The sequence below is a fragment of the Theropithecus gelada genome, chromosome 13, assembly GCF_003255815.1.
Source record: "Theropithecus gelada isolate Dixy chromosome 13, Tgel_1.0, whole genome shotgun sequence".
NCBI lineage: Eukaryota > Metazoa > Chordata > Mammalia > Primates > Cercopithecidae > Theropithecus > Theropithecus gelada.
Genome location: NC_037681.1, coordinates 26,414,958 through 26,433,655, shown reverse-complemented (window position 1 = coordinate 26,433,655; position 18,698 = coordinate 26,414,958). Strand labels below are relative to the sequence as shown.

At 45.8% G+C, this 18,698-nt stretch overlaps 2 pseudogenes across 1 annotated transcript; both read right to left on the bottom strand.

Annotated features, from left to right (window-relative positions):
• Positions 1 to 4,887: 4,887 nt before the first annotated feature.
• Positions 4,888 to 6,324, bottom strand: LOC112605111 (annotated as a pseudogene). The gene is made up of 2 exons (XR_003115350.1): positions 6,230 to 6,324; positions 4,888 to 5,991 (listed from the first exon to the last, which is right to left on the bottom strand). The product of XR_003115350.1 is annotated as an uncharacterized LOC112605111 (transcript).
• A 3,892-nt stretch (positions 6,325 to 10,216) lies between these two features.
• On the bottom strand, positions 10,217 to 16,965 carry LOC112604471 (annotated as a pseudogene).
• Positions 16,966 to 18,698: the final 1,733 nt, after the last annotated feature.

Here is an 18,698-nt window from a genome sequence, read left to right as displayed (position 1 = left end):
AATTGTGAAACATGGCCAGTCTTAAGAAGCGGACTACCAGCGAGCATGATCAGAAAGCTAGTCTAAGAAGAAATGCCCACAGCGGAAAGAGGAAAGGCAGAAGACATAGAGGGGATAAGTGTCTGGGTGTGTTGTGCTCACCCGTCTAACCACTACTCAGCCCTGGGAATGGAGAAGGGATGGGGAAGAGCTTGGCATATTCCAGCTCTGACCTAATGCCTAGGCCAGTCCTGTGTTATGAGGCCCAACCTGATGCAAACCAGAGAAAGGGCCACAAATCAGCAAGACTGAGCGCTTTTCCTACAGAGACAATTCTGCTGGGACCCTGCGAAATGGGTTGTGCGTGTGTGCACTGGGAGATGCACAGTGTGCACGTGTGTGTACACACATGTTTGTTTAGTTTGTGAAATTGAATCCCTGATTTCAAACCTTGTTTTATCATGGAATTGAACAGATATCTGCTCAGAGATAAACAGGCCCTGCCTGGATGTTTGATGGTTTCGTCTCTACCTGTTTATCACCTCTGTTTCAAGGAACGGTATGCGCCAGTTGAAAAGTCAGATCTTTCTTCACAGATCTTTGTTTGTTTGTTTGTTTGTTTGTTTGTTTTTTCCAGCCACCAGGTTAGTTTACACTCTTGGAGAGGGTAGATACATTTTGTTATCTGAAAAAGAGAGATAATGATCAGCTCGCAGTCTCCAAAATAGTTAACAAATGACCATAACTGTACACAATTTATTTTAAATGCTAAAAATCATCAGGCTTTTTCAATGAACATCTTGTTTTAATGAATACCTTCAACCGAATCATATTTTTGCTTTTAAGAATAGATTTTCAAAGTGTGGAATTACGTGTGTCTCTGCTTTTCTTTAGGCAGTGGTGATAAATCTGTGCCTGGGAATCTTTCATCTGAATAATTAAAATGATATAATAAAAATGACCTTTCAGCCCTATAGACCCAGTGAGCTTTGGGTTGATAATGGAATAATCAAATAATCAGAGAACAAGGCCATCCACAGAGCTCCTGAGGAAGCGAGACCAGTGCCCGGTGAAGGATGATGTCAGGGATGATGTCAGGAGACAGAGGCAGAGGGAATCGCAGCCCCCAGCACCAAGTGCAAGGCAGGACCAGAGATCATGTGTGTGACAAGGAGGCAAGCATGGTGGGTGGTGGAGGCATAGGGAAGTGGATGCAGAGAGAAGACCAGGCTTGGAGGAGCAGGTGTCTGATGGGGGAACGCCTCGGGGGGCAGTTTCTTGGAGGGGGAGAACCACTTCACACTGTTTGTTCCATTTAGAGCATCTCAGGGCATGGAGTCATTTTTCAAGAGAAGTAGCTGAGACAAAGATCTCTGACTTGCACCTTCTTTCTACGTCTGCACATATTGTTAACGACCTTAGCTTCCCTATTCATAACATAGGCCACTTCTTCAACGGGGCACAAGGGTACAAAGGGTTGGGTCGTTGGGAATCAGCCACTGTAGTTTGGATAGTTTGAGCCACAACAGGCACCAGAGGAACCTGGGCCAGGCTGGTTTCACTGCAGCCTCCTTTAGTTTTGGAGACAGCAGACACGAGTGGGAGAGGGAAACAGCCCATTCAGTCCTCTCCATGAAGGCACAGCAGCATCTGTGAAGAGGGCAGGGGACAGGACCTCAAGCAAGGCCCCAACACAGTACTGGCAGTAACATGATTTCCAGGGTGGTAGAAGACAGGGCATGGGCTCATGCTTGCTGCAGACCCATGTGAATGGGACCAACGGGCAGAATGGAATAAGCACTGAACCACCTAAAATAACAACCACTGCAGTGACACCGAACAGAACTGGGTTGTTCGGAAAATGACAGAAGCCCATGTCACCACCCTTAATTGTTTGTTACATGCTGCTGCAGAAAATAAAATTATTTTGGTAGAGGGAAATATTGTGTGTTCCAGCTTTCAGCCACAGATGCAGTTTGGGTGAGAAAATAGAGATTAGGTCAATAAAGGGGCCTCTGGTCTTCATGCCTTGTGTCCAGGGCTGGCCGTGTGCCTGATATTCTTAGAATGAATGCTATGTATGACCTTCTTCCTTTGGTAAATGAAATTGCTCGGCTCACACACTTTTTAATGCGATTTTTATAGAATCTTTCAGAGCAAGGGAGAAAGAGAAAGAGCGAGTGAGTCTGTGGCTGCCTTTCTTGAAAAATCACTGTGGGCCACAGCGGAACTCTGAAAGTGACAGTGTGAAGTCATTCTTGTGCTCGCCGTTTTGGATGGCAGATGGGAAGCAGGTGCATTTCTGCAGGATGAGCTGAAGAAGAGGGGCTTAATTAAAGAACACGCTCACGGCGTCCAAAAGATCTTGAATTGCCACCGTGTGGGCCTGCCTTTCCCCTTCCCCAGAATCTTTTTAACTCTTTTCATGGTGGGTCATTGTCCTCCCTGCAGCCCAAAGCAATGAGGCCGGGGCTATTATTTTCCTTGTGGACAAATGGCTCGCAGAGCTGGCTGCCGGGCCAATGCAGCCTTCTGTGGCCACTGTGCAATTGAAATGGCTCTCAGGGAAGGGGCCTCAGCTGCTGCCTGTCTATAATTGTTGCTGGGACCCGGCCTTCTGGTCAGCTCTGGTCCCTGCCACTGTTGTCTACACCGACTGTTTTTCCTCCCGGCTTCCAGAGACGAGGCTTCCTTTTGTTCCTCACAGTATTGCTCTTTCACGTCCCCTGCAAATGCGGGAGTTGGCCTCTTCTGTTGTGCGAAGTCTCCGGGGCCTCTGTCGCTCTGTTCACTACTGTCCGACGGTGAACTTCTTGCCATTCCTCTCCAGCCTGCCTGTGCGGGTGGCCTCATGAGCTCTGATTCAAAAGATGACAAGGAGGCACTGGAAGGAGCCCTGGAGGCCCTGGGGCCTGCTGTCTGGTTGTAGGGACAGGAACATTTGAGGTCAGGAGGGGAGAGACTTTGCAGGATAAATCTGTGACACATCCAGGCAGATGCCAAATAATGCTGATTCCCAGTGCCTGAAATGGAGGAAGGTTTTCACAGTTTCCAGGAGAGGGGCCTGGTGGTGAGGAAGACTGGGCCCTCCGCAGTCCTGACTGGGAATCCAAGGGACTGGGAGCCACCCCGAGGGAGAAAGTGCTGCAGTCAGACCTGCTGCTGGAGCCTGGGTCTGGGCCACATTGCATCCAAGAACAGGACGACTCCTGCCTGGCTGGCCTCTAGACCAAGTGAAATAGAAATAGGAGAAGCGCCCCTGCATCCCGTGAGCAGTGTTTCTGGAGGGCGCTGGTAGGGAGGGAGGTGGAGGTGCCAGCTCACACTTCCCTCCAGGACCTGAACATCACAGAAGCCCCTACCGATGGAGCTTCCATATTTCACTGCCTAATTTTGGATTATTTATGACAGCAAAACAAAAATTATTTATGAAGCAACTGTTGACAACTGAGACCCAGGGAAGTGACATAATCTAAGATTGTGTAACTAATTAGTGGCAGAGCTAAGACCCTGTTATATCATCTCCTTATTTTAAATCAATTGCAAAGCTTCGTAAACACTTCAAATAAGCACATATCTGGCATTTTATGACCTTTTTATGCTTAATTCAAAAGAATGTACTTGCTTTAAATAAATATTAAGCACATGAAATACATTGATATATACACAAAAGACTGTGTATAATTCTTACGTATTAAGCTCCTATTGTGTGCTATGTGTTTTTTTTTTATTTTCCTGCATAAACAGCATTCTCTACTACAACCCAGCAAGGTAGGCATTATCGCCCCTGTTCTGCAGCTAAAGAAGCCCTCACTAACAAGGATGAAATAGCAGAAAAGCTGGGAAAAGATCACCCACAAAGCAAATAAAGAAATGGGAAGGAACACCCAGATCTGCCTGGCTTCAAAGCCAGTGGTGGTAACTTCCCTAGTGTGAACGAGCTCATCCAGGGTTAGGGTTTATTTACGAACAAAAGAGAAATCCCTCCGAATCATTCCTATAGATTTTTCTTTCTCAATCTAAGGAGTGACAGGAAAAACTGTAAAGAATGGGAAATGGACAAGCAGAATTGGCAAGTGTTCTTGAGTCAAGACCCCTCATGAAAAGGGTAAACCATTCTTTCTGCCCAAATGTGATTCCTGTAGCCGGGTCTCAATCAGTACATTTTCCACAGAAACGATGAGGAGGGGAGGGGCTCTTCCTGGGGTAGCTGTACACAGCCGTGGTGGCCAGCCTAATTCAAGGTGCACAGCATGGACACACACACTCTCACCCTGGCGACTCCCAAGCTATTAGTTCAACCGTCCATTGAGTTTGACATCATAGATGGGGGTTGCAGGGTGCGCAAGGGAATAATCTGATTTGCAGAGAGGAAAAATTGTTTGTTGTGTGTATACTTCCTGTCTTTATTTTCACTATTCTTTTTCACTCAGCACTTCAAATTTCCACATATAAACAGAGTCTGTGGAAAGCGTTTATTATCTAACACTGTACTCTCTGAAATTCCCTCTATTATTCTATGGGGCCATGTTGATCAGGACCACCCCTGAATGTAAATGATGCCGTCAGAGGCCTTGCAGTCCTGGGGCCAGGGCTGCATTTTATATGTGCACAGAAACACACAGGACGTCCTGCCTACAAACCATTTTGTCCCCAGGACTAAATATTTAAGTGTCCCCATGGTAATGATTACAGATAAGACTTTTACATTGTTGTGATTACAAAAGGGAGTATACATTTGCATCTGTTAATAATCACCAGTCTCATAAACAGCAATAACAACTTTGAATTTTTCTTACTTATCCATTTAACCTGCACTGAATGTCCGTTGTGTGCTTGTACTCACTGGATTTTTTACCATATTATTCTACCCTTACACATACATGTGTGATGTGTGATGTGTGATGTTCATTCTCCTTTGAGGATTTTGGCACTAAAAGCTTTCCTCTATTGGGAAAAATGTGAAAATATGCCTTTCCATCCAGAGTCAACCCATTTGGAAATAGGAGCAAAGCTTCCACAGACTCCATTTTTTCTTTCTATCAAATATCCTTTGTGAGATAAAGCTCCAGGGATGGAAATTAGCCACTTCTGTCCTGAGAATCTTCCCAACCCTATTCTTTCAAAGGGATTGTCCATAAGGCTCTGGGACCACCACAATGCGGACACGCACGGCTGGCTGACGGCCTTGCTTCAATAGAAAGCCTTTTAAAACATGCTCCCATGCTCCTGAAAAGGACTCTCTTCTTGGGGGCTTGGGCCCGGGGAAAGGCAGCCAGGGCTCCGGAACTGCTCCGCGCAGCTCAGGAACTGTTCTCCTCCAGATCTGAGAAGACTCCAAAGCACTAAAAATGAGGGCAATTTAAAAATCATGTTTGTTCAAGGGATGGGGGAAAGGAAAGGAACAGAAGACGGAGGCAGGGGAAGAAATTTATAGCAAAAAGGTTACCTCGGCTATTTCTCCACTCTGAGGGTCATCCTGGAAACGCCCCTCCTCCAGACGTGGGGGTGGTGCCAGTTGCCAATAATCCTCTCTTCCCGGAAAAAAAAAAAAAAAAAGCGGTTAGCAAATGTCAAGATAAAAAAGAAAATCAGCTGAACAAGGGAACAGCTAGGATGGGCTGCTCGATGGGCGCCAGCGACGGGAGCCCCAGGTGCAATCAACAGCTCTTTAAGACTGCAGGGCATCATTTCTCTGCTTTGAAAAACCCAGCCATCTCTTGGAGAGTCAGATCGATTAGAGGCCACCTTTTGTGAAAGTGATGCTATCATTGTGGTTGTAATTTATGCAAAGACATTCTGTGGCACACGATGATTAAATTATAGTATAGAAGGCAGGATTTCTATAGCGTGTTCCCCCCTCTGGATTTTGCACTTTTATCTACATTCGAATCAGGTCTGTGAAAATGTGGTGCACATGCTTTTCAATCTGTGTGACAGAACATTTCCACATGTTTCTGTGTATTTTTGAAGTGGAGAGAACGGTACCGCCACTTGGAGATCCAACTGAGCCTACGAGGCAAAGGCAATGCGATTCTTTTATAAAAAGAAAGAAAAGCAGACAGAAAGGGTTATTTCCTGAGACCTTTTAGGGGTGAAGCTGTGCAGGTAAAATAAAATCACAAAATAAATAAATAAAATAAATTGAAAAAATGAAAGCATTGTGGCTTAGCTCCCTGAACGTTAGAGACATCACCATACAGGGTTACATGTGCAGAAAGGAGACCCAAGGTTAAGATTTGCTTCTTACCTAGACAGCACCTCAGCATCCTGCCTTGTGGCCATGACTAGAAAGGAGCTTCCCCTGTCTCCACGTCAGCCACCATTTTAGTGTGGTCTCTGGATACGGTAAGATGGAGGCAGACACAGAGAAAGCCTGAGGGGCTCCCTCTGCACACTCAGCTGTGCCCCGCAGCCCCAGCGCCTCTCCCTAGGGGATGCGTTATTCACCATCCCCCCTTCAGCTGAGTCAGGAGCTGCTGAGACAGGACAGCGCCCAGGCGAAAACGCAGACGATGACAAAGCCTGTGCTTTACCGACGGTCCCGGGGTATTGCAGGGAAAGGCAGCCCCCCTCCAAGGCATTACAATGTGGGCTTTTAATGGGCTATGTGCTATCTGGAAATATTTAAGATGCAGCCACTATCCGTGTGGGGTTGATTCCTTCCTGGGCTAGCTGCCTTTTCCTCTCTCTCTCCAAATATATAGCCCTCATGACAAATCTGACAAGGGATCACAGGATGCTGCCGGCAGCTGGGGTTGGGGGGCTCTTGCAGGGACGGACGGGAGCCCGTGTGGCAGGGTGGCTTCTCCCTCCACCCCCTTCAGCCCGTCCAGCACCCTCCGTGCCTGCCCGCTGGATCCTTAACAAAGAAGAAACCTGCCTCCTTCAGCTCCTGAAGTCGGGGGAGGTGGAGGTTGAGCTGGGAAGAAATGGGGAGCGGGGTCCAGGCTCTTTCAGACCTTCCTGGAAGACCCAGGGAAAGAAGAGCCCTAGAGAGATTCGTGGGCACAGCAGGGCCCTGGGCTGCGCCTCCTGTCCATCATGTCAGGAGGAGGAGAAGGAGAGCACCAGGCGCGCGCACGGGTGTGTGTGTGTGTGTGTGTGTGTGTGTGGTTTGTGTGTGTGTGTTTAAAGAATGTTAATTCATACTGAGATCCTAGGGAATATTTCCCTAACTAGAACAGGCTTGGGAATAAATAACGTGCTTACATAGCTGGATCTCCCCTCCCCTTCCTTTCTCCCACTCACTAACACACACACACGTGTGCGCACACAGACACACCCACACACGTGCACACACGTTGCTAGTTACTAAAGCTAGCCTATGGGGCAAGGAAAAGCTGACCCTGAGAAATGCAATTTTCAATTCCCGCTGAAGCGCACGCAAGGAGGCTGTGCCCGGCACTCCAGGAGGACCGCACACCTTAGGTGGGCCACAGACAGGCACATCCCATACGTGGACTCGGGCGAGGTACCCTAATGCGGCAGCTGAGGAGCACTAGAGGGACCCAGGTGGAGCCATTTCCACCGGCCTGGAGTGTGCACTGCAGGTCTCCAGCCTTGGTGAGGATCACGGGTGTGCTGAGGTTTCCCATCCACCCGCGCCTCTGTCTACACACACAGAGTGCCTGGGAGCTGAGAAGCGTGTTTATTCTCCTCCTTTCCTCCCTCATAAATGACTGCTACCAGCACTTGGAGGAGAAGCTCAAGCTGGGCCTGAGTGAATAGAAGCCGAGCGGGCAGGCAGGGCTCACTGGCAAAGTCCAAGCCACCACCGCGTGTGTAAGTGATTTCCATGCTCTCATTCCTTAACCCTTTTTGAGATGATCCTTCTCTTCCCGAGTGCACTTAGGGAAGGCAGGTACAATCATCTGCTTTCCTGTCTCTTTCCTTGATCTGGCTCTATCAGAGAAAGAAAGAACTCTTAGGACACATCCAAGAGAAAAGATACCTGATCAAATTATTTCAGTGAAAGAAATCCAGTTATAAGATATAAATACATGCATTCAAATTCTATTATAAACATGAACGTGTCTGTGTGGGTGTGCATCTGTAGAAAATACAAGACGAACACATATCAACACGGAAGCAGTAATACCTCTTGGTAGTGTGATAATTATATTTGATTTTTCATACTTTTAAATTTTTTCTCAAGCAAGATACAATGAGTTATTATTGCTTCTACAATCAGAAAACAATTAGCTTAAAGAAACAGACTATCTGAACAATTACCATAAACATTAGCAAAGACACTGTTTAAAGTTCCGCTCAAGTACCCCAGTGTTCTTAGCAGGCTTTCTATCTTCTCATTGTATTTACTCCAGTTTTTATTTTAACTCAACCCACTGTCTCTTCTGGGCTGTCAAGATACCTGTGTTATAAACTGCTAGCGATTCTCAGTGACTGCACTTTACTTATGCCTTATTATGTAGGAATAGATGACGCCAATATTTGGCTGGGCATGTGGTCATCAGAGAATGCAACGCTTTCCAGCACCTTTGCAATGGGTGTGGCTTAGTGACTAAGTCCCAGCCCATCAAATATGAGCAGAGGAGATGTGTGCAACTTTAGAGTTATCGGAAGGGGCAGGTCACCCAGACCTTTCCTTCTTCTCTTCTTTATGTCTGAAATCCAGCCAAAGCAGAAAACCATTAATAAAATGGCTACACTGCAACTCCATAGGTACCTGCAGGCAGACTTGACTGAGGCTGGATGGGGAGGGGCTGCCACCCAGGACCATTCTCTCCCCAAGTTTGGCATCCAGGGGACAACTTGGGTCTCTTTGTCAACTACTTCTGGGCCTTGGGGCCAGATGGACAAACCGAGTCTCCTACAAACTCCAAGGGGCTCCTCTCTGTAACACTTTTTGAGTTTGTTGAAATTGCCCAACAATTCCCTAGCTATTAGATTACTACTTAGGAATCTTCATTTTTGGTTCTGTGTGCCATAACATACCCAATTCTCTTTCCCCATTATTATCCTCCCCAAAACAACCACTGCCAGTCCCTTTATAAATTGTGGGAAGAGGGTGAATGTTCCACTTTCCAAAGCTCTCGGAGCTTGTCTCTGAAATGCTTTCCTATCAGATGTCGGTATTTATCTCAGCCTGGAATCTTCTTCCCAAACCACCCTCCTAGGTGTGCCCTGGGCCAATGCAGTGATTCAGGTTACAAGGTCTGCAATAAGCTTCTGGTAACAGGACATTGTTCTGCAGTAACTGGCTATCTGGGACCTGTTAAAGGGCACCCATGCTCGTTTCTCTGGAAGATTCCAGAGCTCTTCACTACCACCATGGGTCCCCACCCAAGACTGGAAAAGCCAAGTGAAATCTCCTATCTGAACTTCTTGCTTTTGCTCTTGATGAAGAGCCATCCTTTTTTCCTCCTCCTGTCCCTTCCACGTCACCACTGGTTAGGAATATTGACAAGGAGTTCAAATCCAGTTGTGCAAAACTTTGGGTTGAGGATGTCCCAGCTTTGCCCTGGCCACACCCATTCTAGGGAGACGAAGCCATGCCTCCAGCTTCACATCTCCCTGCCCAGAGCCTCCACATCCATGTCACGTTTCTGCCCTCAGAACAAGGCAGAAATACCACCCCTCCCAGAGGGGTTTAGTAGGTGGCTTGTACCATCTGTCATCATCAACATGATCCAAAACCTGTTTTAAATTATTAAAAGTTTCTCTGAGTCATGGTCATCAAAGATTCTCTTTGAGTACACATACGTCCTAAATGTGAGGCCCTGTGAAACACCGTCATGTGACACTTTCTGTGGCCTTAGATACTGACCATTGATGCAACTTCCCAGTAGGATGTCTCAGTTAAGGCTCAAATCTCTATCCTCAGCCCAGGCCTCTCAGTTGAAAACGCCTTGGATTTGGGTGAATTAGTTATTTCCACAAAGTCTGTGGCTTCCACTCCCGTGCCCACTATGGATCCCATGCCTTCGGTGACAAGTCCTCATTCCTTGTCTCCAGGCATTCTGGCAACATGGACCCCAGTGCCATTCATCTCCACTTTGGATGAAAGCTGTAGTTTCTTAGAAATTCACATGTGGAAATGAGGCCTCAGCATCAGCTTCCACATCCTTCCTTCTTCAGGAAAATTCATCTTATGGGCAAATTGAAAATAACTTCAGAATCCACCAGAAGAATTATGCTTGGCCATGGTTCCTCCCAATTGAATAAAATCAGATCCTAACTTATCTTCAACCTCCTAGCTGCACATTTATCTCACTCATGTTTTCAGCCATTCCTCCTGGACTTTAACACAATTCCCAAAGTTTCCGTAGAGTCCAAATACCAAAGGAAAAGTTCTCTGCTCTTCAGCTCCAACTGTGCCCACAGAGGTACTCTCTGTCCCTTTTAGATAAGCAGACTGAGCTGAGTTGGGACACAGGGACGCATCATCACCATCATCACTGTCCCCAAAGCCGTGACACTCAGTGTCCAGGGTCCTCACATTTTTCACGACCTCTGTGTACATGGGGCCGTCTTGTCCCAGGGACTTGGGGTACAACAACCACAACACCATCAACAACAAGAACATCCTCTGCATCCCTATGCCCTAGCTGTCCTTATCTCTCATCATGGAAAACTTCACACCATGACTTCTCCCTCTACTGGCAGTGTCCAGCATGCTTCCTCTCAGAAAACCCAGGCTTTCACAGATAATGGCTTGCCTTGTCTCCTAGTGCCCTAGACACTTTTGCTTTTGGTCCTATCACCCAAAAACATGAGCAATCTACAAAGGCAAGAGAGCACACACTCTTGGCCACAAAAGAGGGAGAAAAACATAACAGTATCTTAAGATCTTGTTTTACACATGTTGTTATTAGCATTGCATCTGTATTTAGTCAATATGCTCTTGGTAAAAGAGCCTATCTTGGCTCTACTTTAACTCTGTTAACAGAAGTGCAAATGTTGAAGAATGTGGCAGCCATGAGTACAGGGTGCCCATGTGGCTGTGAGACAGTTGGGACTGGGTTGGTTATCTCTTGCCTATTTTTCACATGAGAGTAATTTACATGATCTTGGTTTGTGTTTTGACTTCTTAGGAGCTATCGTCCATCTGGAGTCTTATATTAGGTGAGATTGCTGCATAAAGGCAATACTTATTTACAGAGTTTCCTGGCCACTGGTGAGCTAGGCTACTTCTCTTCCTTTAGCTAGGATTGCATTTCTATTATTTTCAGAAATCAACAAAGTTTAAGACAGTAAGATCTCAGCATATAATCTCAATTCTTGTCGTCAAATTATCTTGCATCACTTATAAGAATCATCTCAATATTGTATCTAAATTTTCTCCTCTGATAGCACATGCCTTTTCTGCACAACAAAATGTTGACCTAGGCCTTACCTTGTAAGCCAGCAAGCTCGTAGAGGAAAAAAGCTACCTCAAGCACCCTGAGGGCATTAGGAGGTGCAGTAGGGACAATAAAGCCTGCTAATGTGATTTTGGGTGGCCTGGCAGCTGGAGTGATGGTGGGAAGACCTGGAAATCACTCCCTTCTGAGACCAGACAGCCTAAGCAGAAACCAGAGAAATGCATCACATACAAAGGAGGCAGCAGAGCTGTCTTCATAAATCGCAGCCTGTAGGCCTTTTAATGTGTCAGTGTAACCCGCCGTTAACCATATTTAATTGCTGTCTACAGTAAGTTCCGTAGATCATTACCATACCAGTCATTTTTCAAAGATCCTCGTTAGCACAGGACTAGTGAACACAATAAACGATGTGACAGGAGATGCTAGAGAAATGCTGCAGAGAAGGAGCTCATGTAAGCCAGCAAGCTCATAGAGGAAACCCCCTATATTTCTATGACACCATTATAAAATCCACCATGCACACTGGGCTATTTCCACTGCAGTGCGTAAGACAAGAGAAATGGGTCGCTATTGTGCTCCTGCTGGTTTCATCTCCACCAATGCAGCTCGTTCCCTCACACACTGAGATGATGTCCACAATGCCTGGCTAGAACTGAAAAGATCTGACACACCTGAAGTGCCTGAAAATAACACTTTCCTACAAACACTTAGGTTGGCAATCCATCCATTTGGGAGGTACATGTGTACTGTGAACCTTCCCAGAACCAGGCACTGTGCTAGGGTGTTGAGATTCAAGGTCAAGGGAGGCACAGTCCCCACGAACCTTGCAGCCAGGGACAGAGCTAATGGCCAGGAGACATTCTAGTCCAACTCACTTGCTTTATTTCAGTGATTTTATTTTCCGTTTTGTTATTACCTTCTCTTTCAAGTCTCCGGTTGGAATTTGGATTATGTTACTTTATTTTTTCCTTTAAAATGCTTTTTGAATGATCAAAGGCCCATTTTAATCCCTCTATTGTCTGCAGCTCCTTAGAGGTGAATTCTCCTTTTACAGAGCCTGTTTGCCCTCATGGTGATGAGTCTCCATAGGTGCTGGGGGGGCACCTTCCTTAGGAATCATTGTCCCATGGAGTCTCAGAAATCCCTTGAGCTCTGCAGGCATCTTCACTGGGGCAATGATTTTTGTGACGGGCTTGAGGCCTCTGGATTGTAATCTGTTCCAGATCAGCTTTTACGTTAAATTCCTGCTCAGCTTTTTCCAAACGGCAAAGACAGTGTGAATTGAGGCCCCTCACACCAGCCACATTTGGGGTCCTGACTCCTCTGTGTGACTCCTGTCCCACCCCAGGCCCAGTCCCAGCATTAGCTTTTGTGATGCATTCCTTGGTACAGAAGGCTAAGCATTGCTAGTTTCTATTCAGAGACACAGGAACTCTACCCTTGTTCCTGGCTTTATAAAGCTGCTCAGTTCACAGCACACAACAGCTGCAAGGGCCACAAATACCCCCAAGCAGATGTTAGGCTCTCAGCCCCTAAGATACAGTTTTCATCTCAACAACTCATAAGATTCTGCCCTCTGACGTGAGAAAATATAATTTTGTTGTGCTTTTTAATTATGCCTATGGCATCTTTTAAAATATGCCATACATGATCCGGTATTTCTTTGTGTTTGGAGTGTGAATCTGCAGGTGAAAGAGTGTGTTCTACACTTGCCCAATCCCTCCTCATTACACAAATTCACCCTCTACTTTAAAACAAGGAATCTGGGCCTTTGACAGGAAATAAGCTGGACAGTCATGGGGCCAAACTCGAACCAAATGTAAATATTTAATTTCCTACTGTTAAAAGCAGAGTGGACCCACAGTCCCTCCCAAAGTAAAAGGCACAATCATGTGTCAAGAGCACTGACCTTATTGCTTCTTGGACGTTGGCTAAGATCAAGCGAAGACCACTGGTTTTGGGGGCTGATACCCCAGGAGAGTCCCAGTTTCGTGCTCACATGTTGTGTGACCCTTGACCCCTCATTCAATTCTTACATGCTTCAGTCTCCTAAGTCATGCAAAAGGGACATAAGGATATCTCCTGAAAGCAGAGTCGGCTGGAAGGCTGGAAGGTTTATGTGAAGCAGTTGCACATTACTTGGCACTTAGAATGGGCAAATAAAAAATGGTTTAGCTTCTCCTTTGTGGGAATAGAGACTGGAATGGTTTGTATCCTGGCTCTCCTGAAACTGCGCTGCCAAGCTGGGCCCAATCTCTAGTTCAGCTCCCTTCAGAAAGCTGAAGGCAGAAGCCTACAGGACCAGAGATGGAGCCTGGCCATACAGCCCCTTCTTCCTGATGTCAAATGCCTGGTGATCCTGGTCACAGACTGCCTGAGATGGCGAAACAGAGCTTTGTCGGACTTTTGAAGATAACCCTACAGAAAAATCACCTGGTGAAGGGCAGATGCACATGTTTTGTAATAAGACCAATTGGGTTTCCTAAATCAGCCAAGCCATTGATCCTGTGGCCTTGACGACAGGCTGACCTTCCTTTTGCAGAGGAGATGGTGATGCCTGGTCCCAGAGGAGCGCTGTGAGCACCCAGGCATGGATTACAGTGCTTAGCACAAAGTAACATTAAATGTGAATCTCTCTTCTAAAACTATGTTACCAAAAGCAGTAATTCATTCCAAGCAAGTCTGTCAAAAGTCTTTTTCTACTGTAAAAGCTTTAATTTTTGTCTTTATTTTCATTGATACAATTAGATGTGCATATTTTAGGAGTAGATATGATAATCCAACACATTCACATAATCAAATCAGGGTAATTGGGATATTTGTCACCTTAAATATTGATCTTTTCTTGATGCTATGAGCATTAGGTTAATGGGTACAAATGTACAGTTAGATAAAAAGAATAAGACCTGCCTGGTCTTCAGTACATCATGGTGGCTATAGTTAACATTAACCAATTGTACATTTCAAAATGCTAGAAGAGAATAATTCCAACACCTTTTTTGTTTGCTTACTTTTTTCTGAATTCTAATAGACTGATACATTAGTCCCTGCTGCAGCCAAAATAATGACTTCCCCAAAATGCACTTCAAGAATGTGACCTCAATGGTTGTAACACAACCCCTGCTCCTGGGGTTTGGGAAAGAAGAGGTGTTAGGCCTGCCACAATTGCTTCTCCTCCCAGGTGGTTCAGAGTCCTAGAGGACAGAATACCTTGGGAGCTTGAGTGAACTCCTTCCACCAGCCCAGCCTTCACTCAGATTCCAGCTCATAGCTCACAAGCTCCACCACCCAGGCCAAACTCCTCACATGCTTAGTTTTCTGTTTGTTTGTTTGCTTGTTTGTTTGAAAGAGCTTTGCTCTTGTTGCCCAGGCTGGAGTGCAATGGCACGATCTTGGCTCACTGCAACCTCTGCCTCCCGGGTTCAAGCAATTTTCCTGCATCAGCCTCTCGGGTAGCTGAGATTACAGGTGTTCACCACCGTGCCCGACTACTTTTTTTGTGTTTTTAGTAGAGACAGGGTCTCACCATGGTGGCCAGGCTGGTCTCAAACTCCTGACCTCAGGTGATCCGCCCGCCTCAGCCTCCTAAAGTGTTGGGATTACAGGCATGATCCACCATGCTCGGTCTAATGGTCAGGTTTTTATTTCCTGTATATGTCAAGTGAGGACAATAAGAATCACTTCAAAGTGTTGTTAGGAGCTAATGCATGTTGAGCATTTATAAGAATTTTTAGCACCCAGCAGACGCTCCGAAACTTTTAGCTCATAATATTAGCATTGTTATAAAAATAACATTAATAAAACCCAATAACATTAGTATTGTGAGAAAGTCATAATAATATACATGAAAGGACATTAATAATACACAATGACTTTTCCACATGCCATTTGTATGGCCAGAAAGCCAGACACAACTCCTGGCTTCCTCCTGCGATTCAGACATTGCTTAGATGCAAACTTAACTCACGGAACCACTTAATAGGTTCGTCACTCTAAGCAAAGACTAGCGTTCAAGAAATGTTCTCAGGTGATTTAAAACACAGTTCAGAATACGGTTATGGGATTTCAAATGCTTGCAATACAAGGCCTGCCTCTGTGTTAAGCTCCTAGAGAGAATTTGTATAATAGATGCAGTTTTTCCTATTAGCAATGGAACATACACATGTGAAACCCATCCGGCAGCCTCTATTATTATAGGCTAAATCTCGTAAACAAAACTTAAATGTAAAGAAGTGTTTGTACTAGCTGCAAACGGGGTACTGGTTTGATGCCACAGGGTAAGTTGCTAGCAGGTGACATCAGAGTATGGATTAGTTAGGGTAACATTGTGAACCGAGAGACAGAAGTGATCTTGGCACTCACTGAAGGCGAGACTCCTCTGCAGAGGTGCTTCCTCCCCAAGATCTGCATCTTTCCCTGGACTGAGTCAGGATCTCCAAGGTTAGGACCTAGCTATGTATATTTTGCACAAAGAATTCTGATTTGGACTCCAGGATTTAGAACCACAAATGTGCATGGAGACCCAATTTTGTACATGGAAGGTGGGGACAGATAGATAAAGTAACTTGCCAGCAGTCACTCGTCTCACTAGTGTCACTGCTAGAAGTAGAACCTGTGGACTTTTGGTCCCTGGTCTGCAGCAGTTTCTATAACACTAGTGGGTATAAAACAACATAAAACACCAAGAACTGAGTTCTCGGAGGTGTGCAGCCCAGCAAAACTGAGCCTTTGGGTGGGAGTGGAGAGCAGCCAGCAAGAAAGGCCTGCGGTGGGGCTCTGCATCTCAGTTTTAGGAGGGAACCCCCACTGTCAGATGGTTCAGGTGATGCTGGCCGTGTGGGAGTGTGGTGGTGGCTGGGGAAGATGACAAAGGCAATTCACTTACGATAACTGCTAAGGAGAGCAGTTGACACAACCCTGCTGCCATTTGTGACTCTTTCTTGATGAATTGAGGATATGGGGATATAACTGCAGCCACCAGCATGGAGCTTTCCTAGATTCTTAAACTTACAGGTTATTAAGGACATAAAGAGATCTTCATGCATTCTAATGTCCTAATTTCACAGGAGAAGAGAGAGTCTCAGGGAAGGCAGGTGGCTTGTTCAGTTTCAATCAGCCAGCAACTGGCAGAGCTGAAATTAGAACTCAAGTCTTAGGGCTCCAGTTCTGTAACTCATCCATCCCACAAAACAATTCTAAAGGCATGTGTCCATGTGGCCTGGGCATGGCTTGTAGTCACTGCCATAGATAGAGATGGATGAGACCCACTGCCCCTAAGGCATGCAGTCCTATTGGCTCCTTCCTGCAGCAGTCCCTGGACCACCAGGTTCAGAAACCCCTGGGTCTGTGCTCACATGCAAAGTACTGGACCTGTCCCAGATTTACCGATGCCGATCCTCTGCAGGTGAGGCCAGGGAAACTGGCTCAGCAGGTGATACCTGGGTACTCCAACATCTGGGAAACCCCCAGATAAGACCTCAAAGTTCTGGGATATTGTGGGGGCTCTGTTGAAGAACAGAAGGTGTAACATACAAGAAAAACAGACCTAAATGTGACATCAATTATTTCACTGAAGAATCATCAGTTGAGTGCCTACTGGCTTCTAGTGCCCACTGTTCACTATGCTGGGAACACAAGTCCACAAGCCAACCACATTCCAGCTGTGAAGGAGTGCATCTGGAAAGTCATAGAAGGCCCTGGATGCCTGGTGCCTGGGCTGGGGTGTGTGCCAGGGCAAGAAGGGAGTGGATGTCAGAGAAGAACAACTCTTGACAGTGCCCAGGAAGGGCAGCTGCTCCACAGAAGCAGTGCTCGTGGAGCCATGTTGCCATGGATACAAACAGTGTCTGGTTACTTATGGGAACACTATTGTTAGGATGGTTCTGAAATGCCTTCGTCCTGACGGTGGAGACCTCCCCAGACCAAATTACTCTTGGCTGAGGTGTTAACCCTCTACTCATATGATGTCTTGGGGCAACAGTGCAACTTCAAAACACATTAAATAATACCACACTATGGAGACAATAAAAAGATCGGTGGTTGTCAGGGGCTGAGGGAGCAGGGGGATGAAGGAATAAGCATCAGTGGAGCAGAGAGGACTTTCGGGCAGTGAAACTCATCTGTATAATACTCAAATGGTGGATTCATGTCATTACACATTTATCCAAACGCCTGGAATGCACAACACCCAGAGCAAACCCTCGTGTCAACTATGAACTCATCGTGATGATGGCGTGTCAGTGTAGGATCATCAATTATAAAATGTGTACCACTCTGGGAAGGTATGTTGATAATGAGGGAGACAGGGCATATTTGTTGGAGGGGCAGGAAAAATATGGAAAATCCCTGTACCTTCCACTCAGTTTTGCTCTGAACCTAAAACTGCACTATAAAACTAATTTTTTTTTGACAGCTCTGTCATTCAGGCTGGAGTGCAGTGGTGCAATCATGGCTTACTTAAACTCCACCTCCTAGGCTCAATAGATCCTCCCACTTCAGCCTCCCAAGTAGCTGGGACTACAGGCATGTGCCACCACACCTGGCTATTTTTTTTTAAGTTTTTAGAGATGGAGTCTCACTATGTTGCCCAATCTGATCTTGAAATCTTGGCCTCAAATGATCCTACCACTTTGGTCCTCAAAGTGTTGAGATTATAGGCATGACCCATGGTGCCTGACCTTAAAAAGTATTTCAAAGAAAGATTAAACATTTCTAAACTGTTTTTTAAAATACGTCGTGTCACAGTGTATAAAAGTTATACTATCAAAAGTGAACTTTGGGTAAATGAAGGCTGCCGGATTGACTAGAAATCAGAAGGGGTTTGGGCTTTAAGTTTGTCACTGAATCTGGTAAACTCAGAGAAATCACTGCCTCTCTCTAAGCCTCTAGTCATCAGGATTAGGAAGGAGAGAGGTGGGCTGCTAGAATTCCTTCTTCAAGCTCTGATGTTCCAGGACAAGGATAATTGCTGATGAGAAAAAAAAAAAAATCAGAATCTCACAGTCTGCAAAAGCAGAACAGCACAGTTTCCACAAAACCATAAAAACATACTTTTTGGAACATAACAGTCAAGCACATGCAACAGCTTAGGGTCCGTAACTCAGCATATGTAAAGTTCGTAAATTAATGTAATAAGAGGCAGGGTAACATCTGTTCTGTAGTATCCAGCAGAGGGGATTTGGATATTTGAGAAGAGGCTCTGCACATAGTAAAGTCAGCCTAGGAACATGTGAGCAGTATTTACAGTGAAAAGGTCCCCATCTCTAAGTATACACATCTGCTCCAAGACAGCTGAGGCTGGGGGCACAGACTCCACTGAAGGGAAAGCCCCTCCCAGGGAAGCGGCTTGCTAAGAAATCAGAATGGAGCCATCTGCCCTTCCCACTGCGTGAG